We start from the raw sequence: 24,827 nt of genomic DNA on the forward strand, positions 1-24,827 counted from the left end.
GATGGATGAGGGGCCCGCTGAGGGCTCTGTCACCCAAGGGCCCACAAAAACCTAGAGCCAGCCCTGGTTTGGCGTGTTGGATTTTTACCACCTGACGCTATTGTTCTGGGAGACATAAGCTACCCCTAGAGCTGTCTGGCTGCAGCTTACCCCATCCCCCCTATAGAGAACATGAGTGTAAGGAGAAGTCGAGAGAAATAACTATATGACCATGGTCGCCCCTGGACTTGCATCTATAATAAGAATGCAAAAATACGTCCTTGTGATGCTCGCTTGGTCTGTGTTCGTGATAAGTAGAGATGAGTGTGACTGGAGCATGCGCACATCAGATCGCTCGGCATTTGAATACTGGTGGATGACAAAGTTGAATGCAGCCCTAGGGAGTCAAAGAAAACATGGATACAGCCATAGGCCATAGGCTGTATCCATGTTTTCCAGGACTCCCTAGGGCTGCAGCCAGCTTCTTATCATATGTACAGCTCTTTGGAATCAAGGTTGCTTTAAAAATACATAATAATAATAATAATAATAATAATAATAATAATAACAACAAATGGAAGGAAAGATAGAAATATTTAAAAATAAATAATAATAAATTGAACAAACAACGGAAATATTTAAAAAATAAATAATAACAAATGGAACGAACAATAGAAATAATGAAAAAAAAAAATCTGAATATTCTACCAAATTACATTTCCCATAAAAAAAAATTTTTATACGGCTCAAAAATTGTATACGTTCTTTATTGTGGCGTAAAAATTCAGTGTGCAAGCAAGGACCTAAAGGTTAACTAGCAGCTCAGACAGTGAGCGCTGCTAACCACACTCCCATTTACAACAGCACACAAGCGTCTGAGTCAGCTCTGCAATGAAAAGACACACAGGCATCACATTACACCAGCCCACTTGATTTGAAACCCAGCCAAGGTAGGTGAAAGACCTCATAAATATGCAAAGCAGGAAGTTTTTTTTTTTTCCCTTCAATAGCATATACATGTAAATCCTCCATGACCGGCGGCTCCTACAACAATGATCCATCTCTGGAAAAAAACTTTCACCGGAATCAAGGCAAAGGAGCATTTCTGCTTTTTTTTTTTTTACTTTTTTTTTCTTCTATGTGAAAGGGGGGGGGGGGGGGCTGATCCACATTGTTGATCTTTACCACTTCCCTGGGAGAGAAGGGAGGGGCAGGCAGGGGGAGGAGGGTTTGTACACCTCACTCCCATGGCCATTTTGTTTGTGGGCAGCATGGTATAATCTTGCCAGTAAGTGAAAACTGTAGCCTTGTGCACAATAGACTTCTTTTTGATCCCCAGGATGGGGTCAGGGTAAGAGATCAGGGGTAAGGTAAGTCCCCCTTCCCTTCCAATTGTCTGTGGCTACAAATAATAAACAATGCCTGGGCGATGCATCAGATATTGTTACATTGTAACAACTTCTCTCCCCCCCCCCCATTACCCCACCTCCCCTCCATGACATCACTGCAATCTGATTAAATCGTGGAGGTGTGATTGATTCAGGCTTTATGTAAACAGATCAATCTGCCGGATCTGATTGTATCATGAACAAAGGTGGCGTGCACACTGGGCGCTATAGTTTGGCTTTCACATAAGAGCAGGTTTGTGTTATGTATGATAGGAGTTTAAAATGGCACACTGCCTTTTTTCCAGGCTGCAGAAGGGGAGGGGGGGAGGATAGTGCAGACTGGAGGGACACTGCCCTCCCATCCAATCACAATCCGCCTATTTGCCATTGCAAAGTTGTTAACCCCAGAGTCTTGTGGTTATGCCTCTGCTTCTATAATCTTCTTTGGCTTCTTTTTTTTTCCTCCTCTTCTTCTTCTTCTTACAAAGCTTGAAGATTGAGGAAGAAAACCTTCCGTGTAATCAGACATCATGGAACTAAGTAGGACTTCTTGCCATTTGGAGAGGTTTGCAAAGCCATCTGCTTCTGCTTGGAAATTGTTTGATAGAACCCAGGTCATCATCATCATCATCCTCCTCCTCTTCTTATATTGTTTTAATAATTCCTCCCTATGGCTTATCACCGCCGCCCGGTCAAGAGGTGAGTTCACCCTGAATTTTAATTCAACTTCTGTCTCCAAAAAAACTGTTCATAAAAGTGGGTGGATCTGGTAGAAATAGGATATAATATATATATAATTTTTTTTTACAGTATACTTTGTGTGTGTGTGTAACTCCCAACAATTCAGATTGTTACATTGTGTTTCTACCCTGCAGTACGTTATAATGTTAGTGTGATGATTATTGTTTTTATTGCTTTTATGTACCTTTTTATATAAATATCTACTACCTCTTTAATAGTAGAATATTAGGCTGTGCGTTTTGCAGTACAAAAAAAAAACAACATAAAACCTTTAGACAGGAATATACATTCATATACATAGTTTTAATAAAATATATCAACAGATTAATAAAAATTCTCAGCTCTCGCCACATCTGGTGAATGTACATAGCGTTAAATGCTCCGAATCGTTTGTTTAATGCAAAGTGGAAGGAAGGAGGAGACAGTGACACAAGAGGTTTATTATATTCTAAGTTATGGCTGGTACTAAATGGTGGCTGTTCTTATTTGTGAAGATCAACTCCCTCTATGGCGATGACTGGGTGTAGAATGACACTGGAGGGGGGATGATATATTGATATATACTCCCCTCTGGGCCTGATTGTTATTGAGCTGAAGACAATTAGCAATATATTGTAGGATTTTAAATTTTTTTTTTTTTTTTTTTTTTTTGCACACGGTGGTAGTTTTTTTTTTTTTTTTTTTTTTTTTTTTAATACATTGATCTGTGTTGGTGGCGCTGTGGTGCTCTTAACCAATTTTATATGTCAGTTACACTAAGAGAAAGGGTAGAGAGGTGGGGCAAGGCTTGATCTGATCAGTGTACATTACGTGCTAAAGATATGTCATTGTGTCTGTGTCCTGACCGGGCAGAATGTTGCAGTTTTTTTTTTATTATATGGCGGTCGTATCTGTGTTATCATTTTATCCGCAGTCTAGAGTCTGATCCGATCAGCATTTCTGCCCAGACAATGCTAGAACAACAAGAACTGCCTGATACATTTTGTCAGCAGCTCGGGGTGGGCCGGGTCAGGGTTATAAGTTTTACTGTTTAGTTGTTTATAGCTTTATACGTATATTATTATATATATATACTATGTAACGTTGGCCTTTAAAAAAGTTGTCACTTTTGTGTATGTCTGTGTAAGTGGCCGTCGATGGAAAATTCCAGCAAAAGAAAGAAAAAAAAGTTTTGTTTGGTTTTCTCGAAAAGATAATAGTTACATGTCTGCTGACCCCTCCCCCCACTCAACAGGCAAACCATCAGGTCTAGAAGTTTTTAGTTTTTTTTTTCTTAATAAAAGTTTCTCTCTTCCCTTTATATTTGGAACGTTCACTTATATCTCACATAGAACCTATTGGCGATGTTTATTGAGAAATATCGATGTGTAATGTAGTATAATAAACTACACAAAAGAACACTTTTTTTTTTTTTTTTCACCCCCCCCCCCCCTTTCTTCTGCCGACAAAATGGCTGTTCATTTAATTGGAATCCTCTATGTGAGAGTTCTTTACTCGGTGTAATCCTCAGATTAATTTAAGACATGCTGAGGACTGGAAAACATTGGTGTTTAGTAGTTTCTGTGAATTAGATTGCATTTTCTTTTTTTTTCTTTTTTTATAACTCGCTAATTCATTGCTCATTAATGCCTAAAAAAAAAAAGTTGGCGACTGTTCACAAATGCAAAAAAAAACTGTCTGTCTATATAATATTTTTATTGCCAGAATACAAATATTTATTGTAAAAACATTGTTGGCCAAACACATCAGATGTATGTTGGTGAGAGATGGCCGAACTTACAGTAAGTTCAGGTTTGGGGGAACCCGAACACTCAGCATTTAAATCCCAGTGGCTGAAGAAGTTGGATGCAGCCCTAGGGAATCCAGGAAGACATGAATACAGCTTAAGGCCTATGGCTGTATCCATGATTTCCAGGAATCCCTAGGGCTGCATCCAACTTCTTCAGCCACCAGGAATCAAATGCCAAATGGCCTGTTTACACTTCCGTACATGTGATAGGGCTGTGGACAGTGCCGCAAAAAAAAACAAAAAACAGGCAGGTCCTAGTAAAGACCCACAATTGCGGAACCATTGAATAGGTCAGTGCATTGCGGAACATGTGAATGTAGCCTTATTAGATCTCTACATATACTTAAACAAATCTATTAATCAAAGATGGTGGAGCATGAAGAAGCTGCCGGGGTTTGTACAGATGACTCGTGGTTCGGGCAGCATAAAAGTGTTGTCCTTTGAAGAAGAAATATCAGATAAGTTCTTTATTGTACATCAGGAAAGATATATGCTGAAAAATGACCCCTTGAGGTCAGAGGCCTAAAATTTAAAGCCCTTGACATTCGTTTTGAGCCATATGTTCAGAGTATACAGGTAAGCTTTATTGTAGACAGGTCTATTGAGATTAATGGATATAACCTAGTCCATTAGTGGCTATATTATGTCCATTTTCTGAACATGAACTTAAAAACATAGCGGAACATGTTTTTGGGTCCATACAGGGTCTAGGTAGTTTATCACATTGTCATCGTAATCTTTCAGATGTCACGTCTGCTACTTCATTCATCCTTGTTTCCCCCGGTGTTGATGGGGGAATCTGAAGACAAATGTCCAAGGCGGGGAAGAGGAACCTGTGTCCCTCCATCTATATCAAAACTACACAGGTCCCCGTTCCCTGTCTTGGACATTTGTCTTCAGATACCCCCATTAACATTGATCTAAGGGCCCTACTACACGGAGTGATAATCTGATTATTGTTCCATGTAATAAAGACAATGAACAATCGGCCTAAGAAATGATCATCGGCTTACTGTTCTCTTTTAACATGTTAAAAAATAATAGGGCGCTGTCTTCGCTTTGCTACGTGTAATAGAAATGCAGGGACAGCGGCTGATGCTAGGGTAAAGAACAAAGATAAAGGTTATACTTACCTGTCTAGGTGCCCCCGGTGTTCTCTGCTCACCGCAGCCGTCTCCTGCACTTCTGAACCCGTCTCTAAAGTGACAGGATGCTCAGCTAATCACTTGCTGCGGTGTTGTCTCAACGCTAGTGATTGGCTGAGCGGCCTGTTACTTCAGAGGCAGCTGCATTAAATGGTGAACACCGGAGGAGTATGGACAGGTAAGTATAATCTTTACACCAAGACAAGGCTGCACAGACATCGCTGCATGATAATGGTGTATGGGCTTGGTAAGCGTGCGACGATCTAGCGCCCTTTTACACAAGCAGATTATCAGTCCTTAGGCTAATAATCGGCTGGTGTAAAAGTTCCAGCGATCATCTGAGGAGTGGAAAAGACACCATCCTCAGCTGATCCCATCTTTTGGGCCGTGTTAAAATATATCTTTATTGGCTGCCCTGTGTGTGGCCGATAGCAATATATTTTAATGGCCACACGAACAATACAGCCATTGGTATGGCGGCCCAGCCTCGCCATTGATTGTGCATCTTGAAGGTCCTGCAAATGAGCGCTGATCTCGCTGAGTGCACTCATTTGTGTCCTTGCAAGGCCCCAAATAGTGTAAAAGGAACCTAAGTGTGAACACAACCTTAAAGAAATGACTACTTGGCCAGGTTGCCAGGGCTGCGGGGACAAGTTGGTAATGCATACTTACTTGTCTCATTCCCCTGCCACCTGTTTTGCTTTGTTACATGTGTTTTCATTACATACAATGACGTTGCACTTGTGCCTGAAATGGTTGTTCAGCATAGACTCCATACTGAGTGGCCGTTACCTATAGGAGCACAACGTCATCTAATGTTCTAAAAAAACACAGAAATCGGTGCAGAGTGGGCAGCCCGGGATCTGGCAGCAGTGGAGGAACGGGACAGGTAAGTATGCATTATCGACTTGTCCCCCACAGCCCCGGCAGTCTGGCCAAGTATTTATTTTTCCTGGATAGCCTCTTAAAGGCTATGTTCACACACTGCATAAACAACGGCCATTGTTCAGCACACAATAACAACAACCGTTGTTGCAGTGAAAATTGCATTGATTTCAATGTATAACGGCTGGAAATAATTGACATGTTAATTATTTCCACAGTCGTATTGAACAGCGGCCGTTGTTCAATACACTGTGTGAACAACGTCTGTTGTTTGCATTAAATTGTTTTAATTGCAAACAATGGCTGTTCTTGTCATAAATAATATGTTGTCTGAACATAGCCTAAAACGGTATTCCGGGCATTCATATGTTTTTATATATTGCTGGGGTTGCAGAGAAAATAATAAATAACCTATTCTTACCTACCACGCTCCCCCGGGGGTCTTCCTGTCACGTCTTTGGGTGAAATTATGCAGTTTATTTTCTCTGCAACCTCAGCAATACGTGAAAAAAAAAATCTATGCCCAGAGAACCCTTTTAAAAAGTTGTCTTTATATTAGCACTTTGGGTTCCCCAATAGGTTCGGTTTAATTCATCTAAAATATTCTTCTAGTTATTCTTTCCCCCCTTTGCCCCTCTATTACCCGTTCCTGTATATCGACGTAGTAGTTAGAGAACATACTGACTGTCTCCTCATGTAGGCACAGCTGACAATCTTTCCCTTACCAGAGGGGGGGGGATGGGGGCTAGGAGGGTGATTTAGTCTAAGAATCTTGCAGCAGTGTGTGACCCTATGGCCTCCGTCCTGCAGGAATGCTGTGCTCCTGCCATTGCTGCCCCCCCTGGGTATTACACCAGAGAACAAAAAACATCAGGAAATTATCATTGGGTATTGTGTCTTCTAGAAGGAGTGCTAGTTCCCTGAATGCTGGATTGTTCACCATCATGGATGTGTAGGTAACCTGCATTAGTTGTTGTAGAGCCATCACCATCACGTGTATGTAGGGCATTGTGGTGGGAAGGGGAAGCATGCAGAGTCTGCCTATTGCTATATGTGATATATGATTCATTGCATTTTCCAATATGGCTGCTGCTGATGATCCTGTTTTCAGAAAATATATTATGTTGTCTGACATCGACTTCATAGTTCTGTCCTGTGCTGAGCATCGGGAACACTTGTGCTCTTACTACAACCGGTGTTGTGCAGTAATATCACAAAACTATAGGTTATTAAATGTTTCTCGGAACACTATAGAACATCAATCAATCGCATATCGGGCCCATAGTCGGCAAGCAGGTAGGCCTCAGATGTGAAGGTGGCCGTATACATGATTTAGCTGTAGGACAAACACTTCGGGGGAGAGTTATCAAACTGGTGTAAAGTAGAATTGTCTTAGTTGCCCCAAGCAACCAATCAGATTCCACTTTTCATTTTTCAAAGAATCTGTGAGGAATTATAAGTGGAATCTGGTTGGTTGCTATTGACAACTGAGCCAATTCTGCTTTACACCTGTTTGATAAATCTCCCCCTTCATCTCCAGATATCTCAAGCTCAAAAGGCCAAGTGTGCGTTTACTGAGGGAGAGATGGCTGCCGACTTCTCCGAGTTTAAAAAAAAAAAAAAAAAAAGGATCAGGCATGTCGACATCTAGCTGCCCAATCCTTCTCCCCAGTTGACATCAGGGAAGAGTTTGGTGTCCGCCATATACCCTGGATCACCTGCCAGTCCCAATGAAATCTGCAGGTTTGGACAACGGTTATCTAATGTGTTTCGTGAGCTTTAGCCAGAGAATCGTGTGTGTATGTATCTATCTATCTGTATAGGCATTCTGGCGGATGTTTATCTTCCCAGAACAAAAAAGACTGGACATATGAAATCCAATATGTCCTATCCTTCTTTTCCCTATGACATCTGCCATTGAGTCAGGAGGCCACCATACACCATAGATCACACACTATGGGGGAGATTTATAAAACATGGTGTAAAGTGAAACTGGCTCAGTTGCCCCTAGCAACCAATCAGATTCCACTTTTCATTTTCCAAAGAGTCTGTGAGGAATAAAAAGTGGAATCTGATTGGTTGCTAGGGGCAACTGAGCCAGTTTCACTTTACACCATGTTTGATAAATCTCCCCCCAGCTCGTCCTGCCTAAATGGACAGGTTTAGATCACAAAACCCTTTGTATAAACTAGAGATGAGTGAATTTACAGTAAATTCAGGTTAGCGAAACCCTGAAAGCTCAGCATTTGTCTCCCAGCGAATAGAGAAGATAAATGCAGACCTAGGAAATCCTGGAAAACTTACCAGGTTTATGACTGGGTGGCCTCTTTTAGGGTAGGTATACTTTATTAAATTTTTTAAGGGAAACTGTGTATAGATATGTTATAGTATGGCCCCCTTAGGCCTTTCTCTCACCCCTATTATGCCCACATGACGAAACTTTTTTTTACCCTTTATCTCTATGCAGGGGCGTAGCTAGGATTTATGGGGCCCCATAGCAAAAAACTGTATGCCCCCCCCCCTCCCCTACACACTAATATATATATATATATATAATTACACACACACATACATATTCGGTGGTGTGGCCCAAAAAAAAATTCTCTTGTGGCCAGAGGCAGAATCCTATGGTTATATACATAGGTGCAAAAGAAGACTACCTTTTGCTTAACCCTTTATTTACTGCAGTGTGTAAGTGACCCAGTGTTCTCTTACATGCTGCAACACAAAAAAGGGTTAATACAGAAGACAATTCGCTCTGATAACCCCTGACCTCTGCAGGAACTCAGAGAACAGAGGTCAGAGGTTATCAGAGTAGTCAGACAGAGAGCTAATTGTCTTCTGTATTAACCCTTTTTTGGTTTTGCAGCATGTTAGAGAACACTGGGTCACTAACACACTGCAGTAAATAAGGGGTTAAGCAAAAGAACACAGGAGGCTCTTATCTTCCCTGGACCCCCTCCCTCCATGGGCCCCATAGCAACCGCCTTCCCTGCCTCTATGGTAGCTACGCCACTGTCTCTATATATCTTTAGTGTGTTATCATCTGGACTCTCCTTGTTCTTTATCATACTATATGCCAATTGTTTTGGCGGAATGTGGAATCCGCACAGCCATAGAATGGTGTCTATGAAGCCTTCAGAGATGCTTACAAGCGACGGAATCCGACGGAATTTATCCGCGTGGATTCTGTAGTGTGAACCAACCCAAAGTGTGTAGTTTAAATCTGCATTGAGGGAGGAACTAGTTTGTACTTAGATTGTATGGAGCAAAAGTAATAGTAAAACTCCCCTCTTTAATGCAAAGGTAACAATACATGTGATAACTGTCAACCAAACTTTAGTCTATGTGATAGATATTTCATATGTATAAACCATTAGGCCTCGGCCAGATATTCATGTATTCTGCTTTGAGAGGGGAGGATTGCCTCTTAGAACAAAGGGATTGGGCAGTGAAAATCCAACCTTCTCTTCTGCTACATCATTTGTCATAGGAGGGTCAGTAGCCTCCCATACACAGTGTCATAATAGCAGTTCTGTGTTGGCAAAGACTTCAGAAGAGAAGGATTTAGGGTTAGTGATATCTGACACCACACAATGAATAACCAGTACGTAGGGAACGCAAATTGTATGCTGGGCTGTATAGCTAGAGGTATAACCAGTAGGAAGAGGGAGATTGTGATCCCGCTGTATAGAGCTCTAGTCCAGCTACTGTGTCCAGTTCCCTATAGTCTGGAGTAGGGATGGTCCGAACCTGGTTCGGGTTGGGTTCGTACGAACCCGAACCCTCGGAAATGATTCCCACTGTCTGCCCTCTCCATGGAGAGGGTGGATAAAGCGGGAGGACCGCCTGGAAAACTGGGATACAGCCATAACCATAGGCTGTATCCCAGTTTTCCAGGCGGTCCTCCCGCTGTATACACCCGCTGCACAGAGAGGGCAGACAGCGGGAATCTGATGCCGAGCGTTCGGCAGGTTCGGACCATCCTTAGTCTGGAGGAAGAAGGTAAAGGGGGGACATGATGGAAACCTGAAGGCCTAAATAAGTTTAAGGAGGGAAACATTGAACACAAGAACAAGAGGACACAATCTAAGGTTAGTTGGGGGGCGGTGTAGATTAAGAGAAACATGAGAAAACATTACTGAAAGAGTAGTAGATATTTGGAACAAACTTCCAGCAGATGTGGTAGGTAAATCTACAGTAACTGAATGTAAACCTGCCTGGGATAAACATATAGCTATCCTGAGAAAAAAGGAAATATTATAAGGGCAGACTAGATGGACCAGGTGGGCTTTTTCTTCCAACAATCTTCTTTGTTTCTATGAAAGTTGATTAATTCCTTCTAAATTGTCAGGTTTGGCCAACTTGTTTATGAGCGTGGATGTGAACACGGCCTAAACAAGAACTATATGCAGATATTATACAGTTGAAAATGTATTATCATTGTAGAGGAGGACGCGGAGAGCAGCTGCTAAACAAGAGGGCAGTCGCGGGCATTAGGGTTTGCATTGGGAGCGCATAATCCTGTACATTTGCTGAGGCTGCTGCTAACATTGCTGCCATAGCTGCCACATTACATAGCGCCTGTTTTGCAGACGGGCCACATGGTTTGATGTAACTAGATCTCAATGTCTGACAACTGCACATTTTGCCAGGACATGCTGCTACAGGTATGTGGATGGGCTTGGTGGTTCAGTGCGCTTATAATTCTGTACTGTCAGTCTTTCTTCCATCTAGTTTATTGTGAGCATTACTGTAATATTTCCTTTTTAAGGCTATGTTCACACTATGTATATTTTCGTAAAGCTACGTCCGTTGTTGCTGGTTGCAACAACGACCGTGATTAATACGAAAATATATGTTACATTGCCGTCTATGGAATCGCGGCTGGAGTGTATACACATGGTATACACTCCGGCTGGGATCCCTAGCGGCGCTGCAAGAAACTGACGTGTCAGTTTTCTGCGGCCGCTATTCAATGAATAGCGGCTGCAGAAAAAGCTGTCAGGGCACACAGTGGAGTGAGCGGCTCCGGCCACACGCTCCGTTGTGTGCAGTGGAGAGTTCTGATGCGGGCGCGCACTGTTGCGCCCGCATCAGAACTCAGCTGCGCTAAAGATCATCTGGCCGGTACTACTGGGATGATCTTTTCTAAGGCTGGGTCAGGGAACAGCCGGTCTCTTATGAGGTCTGAACATGGCCTAAGGGGGATGGGGAGGAAAAGATTAAAGTGTGTGTATATGTGTGTATATATATATATATATATATATATATATATATATATATATATATATATATATATATATATATATATATAAAAATATATTACTGTTATCAGACAACTGCCTTGAAACACACTTGACATGCTTGTCCAGGTTCATACTACAATACTCCCCACTTTTTACTAGTCAGTATATTCTTATAATGTGAATAGGAGTCAACTATTCTGTGCTTGCCCTGCGGTCTGTATATTGCTGAACATTGCAGGCATGATGGGAATTGTAGTTTTGCAACAGCTGGAGGGCTGCCAGTTTGACCCGCCTGATCTAATGTGATTGTATTACCATGATTTACCTCCATGGAGCCGCGTGGAAACAGTAAAGCTTTTTACATTTTGGAATCGTGCAGTTTGCTATCAATGGCTTCATTTACAAAACAAACCTTATATAATCTTTTATTGCATTTTCTCCTTACGCTATAAATGTTTTATTTGGCATACTTATCACTGTGTAAGTATCTAGGTTATTCCTCGTATCTGAGGGAATTGTATAAGCCAATACCATACATGAAGTTAATGAAGTAAGGGACCAGGCCTCGCTTCTTATTTCCTATCAGCTGAATTTTAGGGGTTGCCATAAGAGGGCAGTGTCCTCAGAGGAAACTGCTGTGCTTGCTTTCTAAATTGCAGCTTGGATACATTGTACTCTGTTCTGTGTAACCCTGAAAACAGGAAGGAAGGTCAGTCCTGTGAGAAATCCTGTTTACGACAGTCAGCATTGTTCAATAAGAAGTTTTCAATCATTACAAGTATAATAAATACATTTATAGGAGGAGATTTATCAAACATGGTGTAAAGTGAAACTGGCTCAGTTGCCCCTAGCAACCAATCAGATTCCACCTTTTATTCCTCACAGACTCTTTGGAAAATGAAAGATGGAATCTGATTGGTTGCTAGGGGCAACTGGGCCAGTTTCACTTTACACTAATTTGATAAATCTCCCCCCATATATCTTATTTTTTTGCTATGGGGCCCCTATGAATCCTGTACAGTCTCCACCGACCCCTATATACCCAACCAGCTTGGCGCAGTCCCCCAATGTTACTTTGTTCTCTGAGCTGGGAGAATGAACACCGGGCCAGGCGAGTATGAATACGCTGGTTAGAAGGGGGCGCTGGTGCGAGCAGCTGTCCGGGGTGGGGGATTTGCTGTCAGTGCCGTAGTTAGTGCCATGGGGGCTGACCACGTGTTTTGTTTTTTTGTTGTTTTTTTTTTTTCTTCTTTAGTCCCTTGATCACTAGTAGAGATGAGCGAACCGCGTTTGGCATTTGATTAGCGGGGGCTGCTGAATTTTAATAAAGCTCTAAGGTTGTCTGGAAAACATGGATACAGCCAATGACTATATCCATGATTTCCACATAGCCTTAAGGCTTTTAGAGCTATTGGTACCATTCAGCACTGATATGGTAATGAGGGCTTGGACTGTCAACAGGGTGGTAACCGGTAGTGTTAGAGATGCCAAACTGTTTGGGTTCAGCACCATTCTCTGAACACTCGGAAAAGTTGGATGCCGCCCTAGGGTTGCCAGGAAAGCCTATGGCTGTATCCATGTCTTCCAGGACGCCCTAAGGCTGCATCCAACTTCTGCTACCACACAAAGTCAAATGCAGAATGTTCTGAGAAAGTTGCAGAACCCAAACAGTTTGGCATCTGCGCTCAACGCTAATCGCCAGTTCTCCACAAGGAGAGGCTAATGCCACGATGATAGTAGTGGTGGCCACCACCACCTTGACAGTCTATAGACAGTGTTTCAGTCTGTGGACTGTTAAGAGATGGGTCAACACTGCTCGCAGTGGGGTGTAACTGATTGTCTAAGCTGTATTTAAAAAAATATCAAGTCTTCTAGTTCTTTCTTAGCTGTTGTGTGTCCTGCAGGAAGTGGTGTATTCTTTCCAGTCCGACACAGTGCTCTCTGCTGCCACCTCTGTCTATGTCAGGAACTGTCCAGAGCAGTAGCAAATCCTTATAGAAAACCTCTCCTGCTCTCCGGGCTGCGAAGAATACACCACTTCCTGCAGGAAATACAGCAGCTGATAAGTACTGGAAGACTTGAGATTTTTTTTATTAAAAGTAAATTACAAATCTCTGGTACCAGTTGACTTGTGAAAAAATTTTTTGTTGTTGTTGCTGGAGTAACCCTTTAAAGTTGGATGTCCTCCTATCCCACTGTTTATGGGACTTCATAAGTTTAGCCCTCAGCAGTGTTCAGAAGTCCCATAGAGAATGAATGGAGAAGAAACTGAGCATGATCGCTGCCGCATAGAGATGAGCGAACCGGGTTCGGGTTCGAGTCCATCCGAACCTGAACGATCGGCATTTGATTAGCGGGAGCTGCTGAACTTGGATAAAGCTCTAAGGTTGTCTGGAAAACATGGATACAGCCAATGACTATATCCATGTTTTCCACATAGCTCTAGGGCTTTATCCAACTTCAGCAGTCACTGCTAATCAAATGCCGAAAGTTCAGGTTCGCTCATCTCTACTGCCGTACCATTCACTCTGTAGACAGCTGACCTCTGTTCTCATAAATGGACTGCAATCCAGACCCCCACCCATTGGCTAGTTAATGCTGTGTTTACACAGAACGATTATCGTGCAAATTCGCATGATAATGATCGAATTCGAACGATAATCGTACGTGTAAACACTGCTAACGATCAAACAACGAGCGAGAAATCGTTCATTTTGATCTTTCAACAAGTTCTCAAATCGTCGTTGATTATTCACAAAAAATTCGCAGATCGTTTAGTGTAAACAGTCTTTCAACGATTTACCCTATGTGTGAGATGGGCTTAAACGATCGCAAAACAAATTTTCCGTACGATATATTGTACCGTCTAAACGCTGATCATTATAAAAAAAAACAAACGTTACTCCGACATCATTACTTGTGGGATCGAGCGAATTATCGTTCCGTGTAAACGTAGCATAAGATGAGAAAGTAAAAAGACCCCTTCAGGCCCTCCCCTAGTCGTCTAATGTACAATACTTGTCACTGCAGAACACTTCAGCGCTGACGGGGCCCAAACACAATAACTTGGCCTAGGAATTATTCTGTGTATTTTCTAGAAGTGTTCCTTTAAAAGATAAGCTTTGTGCTGCACCAGGCTTCTAGGAGCTATGTCTGCTTATACCCCTGAGGGTTCCTCAATGTAAGGGCTCACACCCCCCTGCACAGAGGCCATTCACATCCATGAATGACCATTGTTTCTCATCTATAAAACTCCAGAATGAATGTCTGTCTTTTGGGACATATGGAGAGAGGTTGGACTGGAAAAAAAGTGGATGATTAATTTTCAGCTGCAACAAGTGCCTGTAATTCTCCTAATCTGTCCACAAGAAGGCACTGTTGTCCTGGTTTTTTTTTAATGCTATAGTCTTATGCTGCATTTACACAGAGCCATAATTCGCCCAATCGAACGATTAATGATTTCGAAGTAACAACGACAGAACGATATATCGTTTGGAAATTTCGTTAATGCGATCGTTTTAAGATTGCTTAACCCCATCTCCCACATAGGGTGAATCGGTGAAAGAATGTTTACACGAAGCGATCTGCAAATTTTTAGCAAACGACCAACGATGATTTGAGAACACGTTGAAAGATCAAAATGACCGATTTCTCGATCTTCGCTTGATCGTTTGCTGTGTTTACACGAGACGATTATTGCTCAAATGGGATCGTTATTGCGAAGATTCGAACGTTAATCGTTCTGTGTAAACGCAGCATAAGGGTCCTATTACATGGAGCGATTTTAAATGATAAACGATCACAAACTAGATTGTTTATCGTTAACCTGAAATCGTTCACCATATTACACAGAACGATGGCCATTCGTTCCGATTGTTACTATGATCGCTTATTCCTTCTGATACCAGCAAAACAATGAACAATGTGCAATTACACTGGACGATTAGTGAACAAATGCAGAACGTGAGCGAACGAATGTGGAATTACAGCGAACGATTAGCGATAATTTTAGGTTCAGATCTAAATAACGATCAACGACATATGAACGATTTTTCGATCGTTGCCTGCAATTACACAGAATGATTATGGTTTAAATTCGAACGATATAACGATTTTTCGCACGATAATCGTCCCGTGTAATAGGGCCCTTATTTCTGCCTAGTGAACAGGTACAGCACTCTAGCTTCATATAGTAGTGAAATACTTCCTACAATGATGGTGACTTGAGCAAAACATTGCTGAAAAAGTCAGACCAGACAGAGTTTGCTACTGACTACAGTTGTCCTGTTACCCTAATTTATTATTATTATTTTTTTATATATATATTTTTCCTTGTACAAGTGTATTCCAGCAACCCAGCCCAAAAACATGATGTGACTAGAGCATTAGGCTCCTCTTCACATCCCTCCGTTCCATAGCTTGGACAAAACAGACACTTTGGTGGAATCAAATTGTATCAACTGGGAGCTGATGCTGCCGGATCCAGAACATTGTTATAGCTTCCATTATAAAGCATGATGTATGGCTGTGAACATGACATATTAGATAAATGAAAGGCATAATGTGTAGGGGATTGCCTCAAACATATGCCATTTGGGAAAGCAGGATTGGGCATTTTAGATTGTAAGGGTATGTACGGAATAAGCGGAGGCCGAGCAGCGGAATCCGCTTGAAGTCTCTGTGCATATTCTGCAGTGTGCACATACCCTAACTAGAGATGAGCGAACCTTTGGCTGTATCCATGTTTTCTCGGACTGCATCCAACTACTTCAGGCAGCGGGATTCAAATGCCGATCATTCGGGTTTGTGCAAACTTTCCTCAGGTTCGTTCATCTCTTATTGTAACATGTCCATGTTTGTTCCTTCGGGAAGTAAGGCTGGTGTATAAATGTCTTCTAGCAGCTACATACTTTATATGGTAACAAACGCATGTGCTTGAATAACCTAATATCTCTGTATACACATGCACTCTCAGCTTGGCCAAGCATGCATGTATTCTAACTAGAGAAAGGGGACAAAGTCTTTGCTAGACCACTATCACAGGCACAGCGGCTTATCTCCTTGAGGACATAAGGATGAAATCCACCATGTCTGATTACTCTCTTCCTCTACATCCACCATTGGGAAGAATCAGGAGACCCCCCATACAATAGGTGGTCAGCTGGTTCCGAAGATTTTAGTCTATGGCCAGTTTAGGAATGGTTCTGTGTCTGGGAACCTGAACGGCCACCAATACTTTGGACACATTCACCTAGTAAACCAAGGCAATTATACCTTGGGTTTAACGCCTTACATAGCTATTAAAGGGATACTCTGGCCAAAAATCTTTTTCTTTTAAATCAACTGGTTTCAGAATGTTATATGTAATTTTACTTTCATTTAAAAATCTCATGTGTTCCACTACTTATCAGCTGCTGTATGTCCTGCAGCTGATAAGTACTGGAACACTTGAGATGTTTAAATAGAATTACAAATCTATATAACTTTCTGAAACAAGTTGATTTAAAAGAAAAAGATTTTCGCCGGAGTACCCCTTTAGGCACACGTGATTTCAATGGGTCCTTTTCCTCTATCCATCTGTTTGTCAAATGTCTGATGTCTCTGCAGTAGAGATCTGGGTGCTGAGACCTAAACTGAACACTGAACAAAGGGGCAGAAACACTGAGTTGAGTAATACGAAGAACATACGAAGACCGTCCATCACATGCTTTGCTTTCTGAGAAGAGATGAGGAGAAAAAAAAGGGGGCACTGTGCTGAACAGACCCGTGATCAGAGAGTCAGATCTAACGACCAGCTCATGATTCTTAAAGAGCCTCTAAGGGTACGTGCACACTATGGAATGGTAATGGAAAACCCGTTGCGCATTCCGCAGCTTACACCCTCAGTCCACGAGCGGGTGCGAGCTGCGGAATGCGCAACAGGTTTTCCGTTGCCATTCTGTAGTGTGCACGTACCCTTACACAGGCAGATTATCAGATTATTATTAAAAGTAAAAGTGATCGGCTGAGGACAGGAAAACCACCCGATCCTTGGTTGATCAAGTCTTTAGAGCGTACTTCAAAATTTATCATTATCATCTGTACATCTTCCTTTGTAAATAGGGGATGTGAGGCCGATAACGGTAAACTGACACAGCACGGATCTATGCATGCTGTCAGTTTCCAGGTCACAGCAGTGCATACTTACATAGTGCGCTGCTGCTGTGATCCGGCATCCTGTTCTCTGGCTCTCCCGTCCAGCCGCTGTGTATTCAGGATCTACCTCCTCCTAAATGATTGACAGCAGGATCAAACTGGGGCCTCAAGATACAACTAGAGGACTGGAGAGCCCGATGCCGAATTACAAGCAGCGTGGATGGTAAGTATACACTGCTTGTGATCTGGAAACTGACAGCACAGATATACAGTATACATGGGCTACAGTATACAGGGCTGCATGAACTACACAGGGATGTTTTGTGCAGCCCGGCTGCTCAATCTGTTGTGCCGTGTAAAGGCACCACTAATCTCAATGATCAGTGCTCGTTTGTGGCCACCGGCCTACAAATTGATTAATGTAAAAGGACCCTAAGGGCCCTATTCCACCGGACGATTATCGTTCAGATTATCGTTAAATCGTTCAAATCTAAACGATAATAGTTCGTTTGAATAGCAGTTAACGACCGAACGAGAAATCGTTGATTGTTTAATAAGACCTGGACCTATTTTTATCGTTGCTCGTTCGCATTGAATAAAATGTCATTCGGTCGTTCGCAGTAGTGACGAACGCAATAGCGATGACAAGACGACCGCAAGAACGTTCATAAGTAACGATTATCGTTCCATGTAAATAGGTGAACGATTTCAGGTCTCTCGCAATAGCGGTCGTTTGGATCGTTTATCGTTAACGATTATGCGAACGATAATTGTCCCGTGGAATAGGGCCCTAATGCTGCGTTTACACACACAGATTTATCTGACAGATTTTGGAAGCCAAAGCCAGAAATGGATTTGAAAAGAGGATAGATCCCAGTCTTTTATTTATGACCTGATCCCTGTTTATAGTCTGTTCCTGGTTTGGGCTTCAAAGATCTGTCAGATAAATCTGTCTGTGTAAACGCACCATAAGGGTCCATTTACACAGAAAGATTATCTGACAGATTATCTGCCAAAGATTTGAACCCAAAGCCAGAAACAGACTATAAACAGGGAACAGGTCATAAAGGAAAGACTGAGATTTCTCCTCTTTTCAAATTTATTCCTGGCTTTGGCTTCAAATCTTTGGCAGATAATCTGCAAGATAATCTTACTGTGTAATTGGACCCTAAAGCCCCTATTACACGGGGTGACTGAGAGGAGCAAACAAGCGCCGTCAACGCTCGTTTGCTCCTCGTTCCCTGCTTGCTGCTGTCGCTATTACACGCAGCGGCAGCGAGTGAATGCAGAGGGGGCCGCGGGGGGCGCCCGGGTGATCGCTAGATCGTACGGGCAGCCCATAGCAGATAGCAACAGTCTGCTACCGCCGCTCCTGTTCCATGGAGGAACTGCAGCATATTGTTACTTTATTAGTCGTTTGTCTTTCAATATGTTGAAAGACAAACAACTGCAACGATCAGCCGACACTGCTCATGTCGGCTGATTGTTGCCTTCTATTACACAACACTATTATTAGCCGATATTTGTTTTGTGCAATAGGGCCTTAAGGGTCCATTCATACAGACAGATTATCTGCCAAAGATTTGAAGCCAAAGCCAGGAACACACTAAACTGAGATCAGGTCATAAAGGAAAGCCTGAGATTTCTCCTCTTTTCAAATCCATTCCTGGCTTTGGCTTCAAATCTTTGCCAGATAATCTTTCTGTGTAAATCGACCCCTAGGGATCACAGGCAGAGCAGATATGTATACACTGCTTGTGATTTGGAAACTGACAGCCCAGATTTATACACTTGGGAGGTCTGGAGGGAGACTGTGCTGTCGTCTTCCAGACATCTCCAGGGAATCACAGCACTTGGTAAGTGAAATGACTTTTACAAGACTAGATGAATCCAATGGCTGATTCATTAGATTTGAGTTTGGTAAAATTTATTGTAGATTAACTCCATTCTACATTATCTATTCTACAGAACTGGATGACTAATCTCCTAAATCAGGGATGGGAAACCTTCGGCCCTCCAGCTGTTGCAAAACTACACTTCCTATCATGCCTGGACAGCCAAAGCTATATCTTTGGCTGTCCAGGCATGATGGGAATTGTAATTTAGCAACAGCTAGAGGTTCCCCATCCTTGTCCTAAAGCAGGGGTGGGGAACCTTTTCCATGTCGAGGGCCGGTCGCAGGGCCGGCTCCAGCTTTTTGTGGGCCCTTTGGCGACAGAGCCTCAGCGGGCCCCTTTGAGGAGCAAATCATGGAGAGACAGACGAGGAAAGATTTGCAGCAGAAGAAACATGCGGCTGCTGAGTATCTTTCTCCTCCTGTATCTCCTGATCTCTGCAGTAGTCAGGACTCTGGAGGAGTCAGACCCAGTCACAGGATTATATATATATATCATGCTGGTGCTGAACATGGTGAGACCTCTAGTTCTCCTATATTCAGGCCCTGCAGTGATATACAGTGTGTATATATATATATATATATATATATACACACACACACACACACACTGTATATCACTGCAGGGCCTGAATATAGGAGAACTAGAGGTCTCACCATGTTCATATGATAGATAGGAGATAGGGAAATAGATAGATAGATAGATAGATAGATGATAGATAGATAGATAGGAGATAGATAGATAGGAGATAGATAGATAGGAGATAGATAGATAGATAGATAGGAGATAGATAGATAGATAGATAGATAGATAGATAGATAGATAGATAGATAGATAGATAGGAGATAGTTAGATAGGAGATATATAGATAGATAGATAGGAGATAGATAGATAGGAGATAGGGAAATAGATAGATAGATAGATAGATGATAGATAGATAGGAGATAGATAGATAGATAGATAGATAGATAGATAGATAGATAGGAGATAGATAGATAGGAGATAGATAGATAGGAGATAGATAGATAGATAGATAGATAGATAGATAGATGATAGATAGATAGGAGATAGATAGATAGATAGATAGATGATAGATAGATAGATAGGGAAATAGATAGATAGGAGATAGATAGATAGATAGATACAGATATCTAGTTGTTTTCTGTATAGAGGTCCTGCTGTAATATATATATATATATATATATATATATATATATATATATATATATATATATATATATATCCTGCTGTAATAGATATAGATATATTACAGCAGGACCTCTATACACAAAACAAGTAGAAGAACCAGCACATACAGGACACTTAGTTTGCAGAGCCTACCGTGCTGCCCTCTATCAGGTCATGTGTCCGATCACATGACCCGTGACATCATCAAAGGTCCTTCAGACTCAAAGGTCCTCTTTCCTACTCGGCTGTAGGGAAGATTTGTGATGGAAGACAGGTGCTCGGGGGCCCCAGTATGGATCGGCGGGCCCCTAACTGTCACATGCGGCCTCTAGGGGCCCAGTCCCCTTTGTTACTACACTTTTTTTTCTTTTTTACTAACAAAAAAAATGTAGTAACAAACGGGAGTGGGCCCCTAGAGGAGCTGGGGGCCCCGGCATTTGCCCTACTTAGCCGGGTGCTGACGCCGGCCCTGGCCGGTCGGGCCTTAATAAAATCATTCGAGGGCCGCACTCAATGTTATACCGTGCGCGGCAGTTAGTAGCGGGGGTTTGCAGCACCCGAACAAGGCAAAGTATTGTTCCCCTAATGCCCCTGCTATTGTAGTTAACCCTCTGTGATGCCCCTTGTACCTGATTTGAATCCTTAGTGATGCCCCTGGTAGCCTAGTTAACCCCCCCAGTCATGTCCCTGGTAGCCTAGTTAACTGCTCAGTCATGTCCCTGGTGGCCTAGTTAACCCCTCAGTCATGTCCCTGGTAGCCTAGTTAACTCCTCAGTCATGTCCCTGGTGGCCTAGTTCACCCCCCAGTCATGTCCCTGGTGGCCTAGTTTACCCCCCCAGTCATGTCCCTGGTGGCCTAGTTCACCCCCCCAGTCATGTCCCTGGTGGCCTAGTTCACCCCCCCAGTCATGTCCCTGGTGGCCTAGTTCACCCCCCCAGTCATGTCCCTGGTGGCCTAGTTCACCCCCCCAGTCATGTCCCTGGTGGCCTAGTTCACCCCCCCAGTCATGTCCCTGGTGGCCTAGTTAACCCCCCCAGTCATGTCCCTGGTGGCCTAGTTAACTCCTCAGTCATGTCCCTGGTGGCCTAGTTAACCCCCCCAGTCATGTCCCTGGTAGCCTAGTTAACTCCTCAGTCATGTCCCTGGTGGCCTAGTTAACCCCCCCAGACATGTCCCTGGTAGCCTAGTTAACCCCCCAGTCATGTCCCTGGTAGCCTAGTTAACACCCCCCCCCCCCCAGTCATGTCCCTGGTGGCCTAGTTAACCCCCAGTGTCTGCCCCAAATGAAAAAAATAAACATCCCACTCACCTTTCCTCCGCTCCCACGCTGTCCAGGTCCTCTTCTCCCTCCTCTCTTCTGTGCCGGTCTTCTCCTGCAGGCGGCGCGCGATGAAATGACGTCATCGCGCGGCCCGCAGGAGTCCGAAGACGTGCGCCGCGCTGGTGAGGCAGGAGCCGGCATACAACACATCTTCCTGTGTCTGTGCCAGCTCCTGCCTCACCAGCGCGGCGCACGTCACAGGAGGGCAGGAGTCAGAAGATGTGCACCGCTCTGAGGGGAAGGAGCCGGCACTCACAGCATCCTCCTGGCAGCTGTCACAGACACAGGAGGATGCCGTGTGTGTCGGCTCCTTCTCCTCCAGAGCGGCGCATGTCACAGGGGAGCCGCGGGCCACATCCGGAGGTGTCAGGGGCCGGATGCGGCTCGCGGGCCGGAGGTTCCCCACCCCTGTCCTAAAGCATACAGAGCTATGGCAGAGGTGTATGGTGTTCTCTGTACAGCTCGTTGATTTGCCATTTGGGTAATTTTTAAAAATAATGATGAGCACCAATAGTGTAGAGCAGTGTTTGTGTAATGGGTATTGTTGAAGTTTTGCAATGTTATCCGAACCCGAACACCCAGGGGGAGATTTATCAAACATGGTGTAAAGTGAAACTGGCTAAGTTGCCCCTAGCAACCAATCAGATTCCACCTTTCATTTTCCAAAGAGTCTGTGAGGAATGTAAAGTGGAATCTGATTGGTTGTGATACGGTACTTGTGAAGCTACCCTAAAAGTATTTTTCAGATAATTGCCGGGTCTATTACATGGGCAGTATCCGCCTGTTTAGCCCATAATCCCCCATGTGATTGTCTTCATTCACACTATATTACCTACCTATTAGTAGCCAAATCCATTATGTGTTATGTACCATGACAATCACACTGCATAAAGTTTCTTTATTAAACATTCTGCACTTTAGGGCTATGTTCACACTAAGGAAAAGGCAGGAGATTTCAAATATGTACAGTGCAATGTCCCATTGTGTTCAATGGGATTTCCGCTCTGTTGTTCACACGGCGGAATTTACGTGTGAATGTTCTTCCACGGATCTGCTAGAGAAATCCTATGGAAGTCATTGGGGCTTTAAATTTCCATTCAAATTCTGCCAGAGCTTTAGAAGAGGAAATTTCAAGCCAAAAACTTTCCTCTTCAATTCCTTACCTCAGTGGGAACATACCCTAAAGGAAACCAATCACTAAGAAATTGTCCCTGCAGCTATAAATAGGCTTCTATTTGTCCCCTATGACTGTTGCCATATAAGCAATAGCTATGAGTGTTAAGGCCCTATTACACAAAGCGATTGTTGGCCGATATCTGCCGATACTCGTCTCGTGTAATATAAGAAAACGATCAGCCGACATGCACGATGTCAGCTGATGGTCTTTCAACACGTTGAAAAACTTAATATGTTGCCATCAGTCCGAGGGATAGGAGCAGCGGCAGCAGACTGTCGCTATCTTCTATGGGCTGCCCGGATGATCTAGAGATCACCTGGGCAGCCCCCTGCTCTTACCCATTCGCTGCTGCCACGTGTAATAGCTGTGAATGAAGGGCAAGCGAGCACTGACCTCACAGGTCGGCGCTCAGTTGCTAGCTCTTGTCGCCCCATGTAATAGGGGCTTTAGTTACTTTGCAAGTCTTACCCACCTAGGCAGGTGGGTGGTCCTCTGCTTTTAAGTAGTCACCGCTAGCGGAAAAACCCTTTGTTATTCATGGCTCCCTGGAAGTGTTGGCGCTTAGGGACGGCCCCTGCAGGCTCCCATACACAGACGCTCCCAGGGAGACGTGAATAACTAAGAGTTTTCCAGCCACTGGTGACTACTTAACAGCGGAGGACTGCCCACCTGCCTAGATGGGCAAGACTTGCTAAGTAAAGGCCCTATTCTACGGGCCGAGCAACGATGTAAACCAGCACCGATCTGCTAGTTCGGCGCTCGTTCACTGTGCCTATTCCACGGCCCCGATGATCGTTTAGCGAGGGCTGCTGGGACACCGTTACCGATGCCCTTGCACCATACATTACCTGTCAGGACTTCTCCTCCTCTGCTCCGTCTTCCTCCCCGGGTCCCACGCGCAGCTTCAGCGCGGCCTGACTGAGCTGTCAGACCGCTCAGCCAATCACTGGCCGTAGCGGTCCCAACATGTGATTGGCTGAGTGGTCTGACAGCTCGGTCAGGCCGCTCCGGAGTTGATGCTGCGCGCGGGACCTGGGGAGGAAGACCTGCTGGGTAATGTATGCTGCTTGGATCGTCGGTCGCCCGCCGCGCACCGCTATTCCACGGTAGCGATGTGCAGGTGGCGAACGGCGATTTTAGGTTAAAATCCACTGTGGACATTACATGTGAATGTTCCCTGAAAGGGTACCTTAAAGGGGTCGGCCACGTTCCTACCAAATGTAAGAAATATACTTGCCTACATATAGATTATTTATTTCTATATTGGTGAAGTTTCGCCTGTTTTCCTGTCAGCGCAGGCTGGACAGTGCTCCTGTCCTAAAGATGGCTGCACATGGAGGAGCATGTGACTATGAACCTCAGTCAGAGGTCTCCACAGGAATAAACTGCGCACAAGAAAGTTGAAATTGGGAGTAAGGCGCTTGGTGCTCTATGTGCAGCCATCTATATTATGGATGCGATTGCTGTCCATACTGCACTGGATGGGGCAGCAAGGGCACAGGTCTTTACCAACATGGAGAATGGGCCACAGTAGAAATAAAGTATCTATATATAGGTAACCTGGGTTTTAAAGTAATTTTTTTACACAATAGTAAAGTGGCAATGTATCCACTGGATATGCCTGATGCCAGCTGTCAGAACGGAGTGACAGTGGAACATGTATATTGCAGATACATTCATTCTCTATGGGATTGCTGTGTAGATAGCCGAGTGCTATGCACTGCATTTAGCGGTTTGATAGCAAGTGAATGGGGGATAAGAGAACCTTGTTTTCATGATCAGTGGGGGTCTGGCTGCTGAGATAGGATACATAGGTCCTATGCTTTGCATGGATGACCAGTTTCAATTTTGGGATATCCCCTTTTACCTGCCAAAAGTAGTTTGTCTTGGAAATAGCGGCTATAGTGTTCAACAGGGGGCCCTCCAGGGGAGTG

The 24,827-nt window shown here is 43.6% G+C and overlaps 1 protein-coding gene across 2 annotated transcripts in view; it reads left to right on the forward strand.

Annotated features, from left to right (window-relative positions):
- The first annotated feature begins 1,545 nt into the window (after nucleotides 1–1,545).
- Nucleotides 1,546–24,827, forward strand: part of EPC1 (enhancer of polycomb homolog 1) — a 62,624-nt gene continuing 39,342 nt past the window's right edge. The window contains exons 1-2 of one of the 2 annotated variants that reach the window (XM_069958979.1): nucleotides 1,546–1,620; nucleotides 1,856–2,066. The gene's annotated coding sequence lies outside the window, so the exon portion shown is untranslated. Of the gene's footprint in view, nucleotides 1,621–1,753; nucleotides 2,067–24,827 lie in introns of those variants that run through there. The other variant, XM_069958978.1, reaches the window with a different exon arrangement.

Source organism: Dendropsophus ebraccatus, chromosome 2, assembly GCF_027789765.1.
Source record: "Dendropsophus ebraccatus isolate aDenEbr1 chromosome 2, aDenEbr1.pat, whole genome shotgun sequence".
NCBI lineage: Eukaryota > Metazoa > Chordata > Amphibia > Anura > Hylidae > Dendropsophus > Dendropsophus ebraccatus.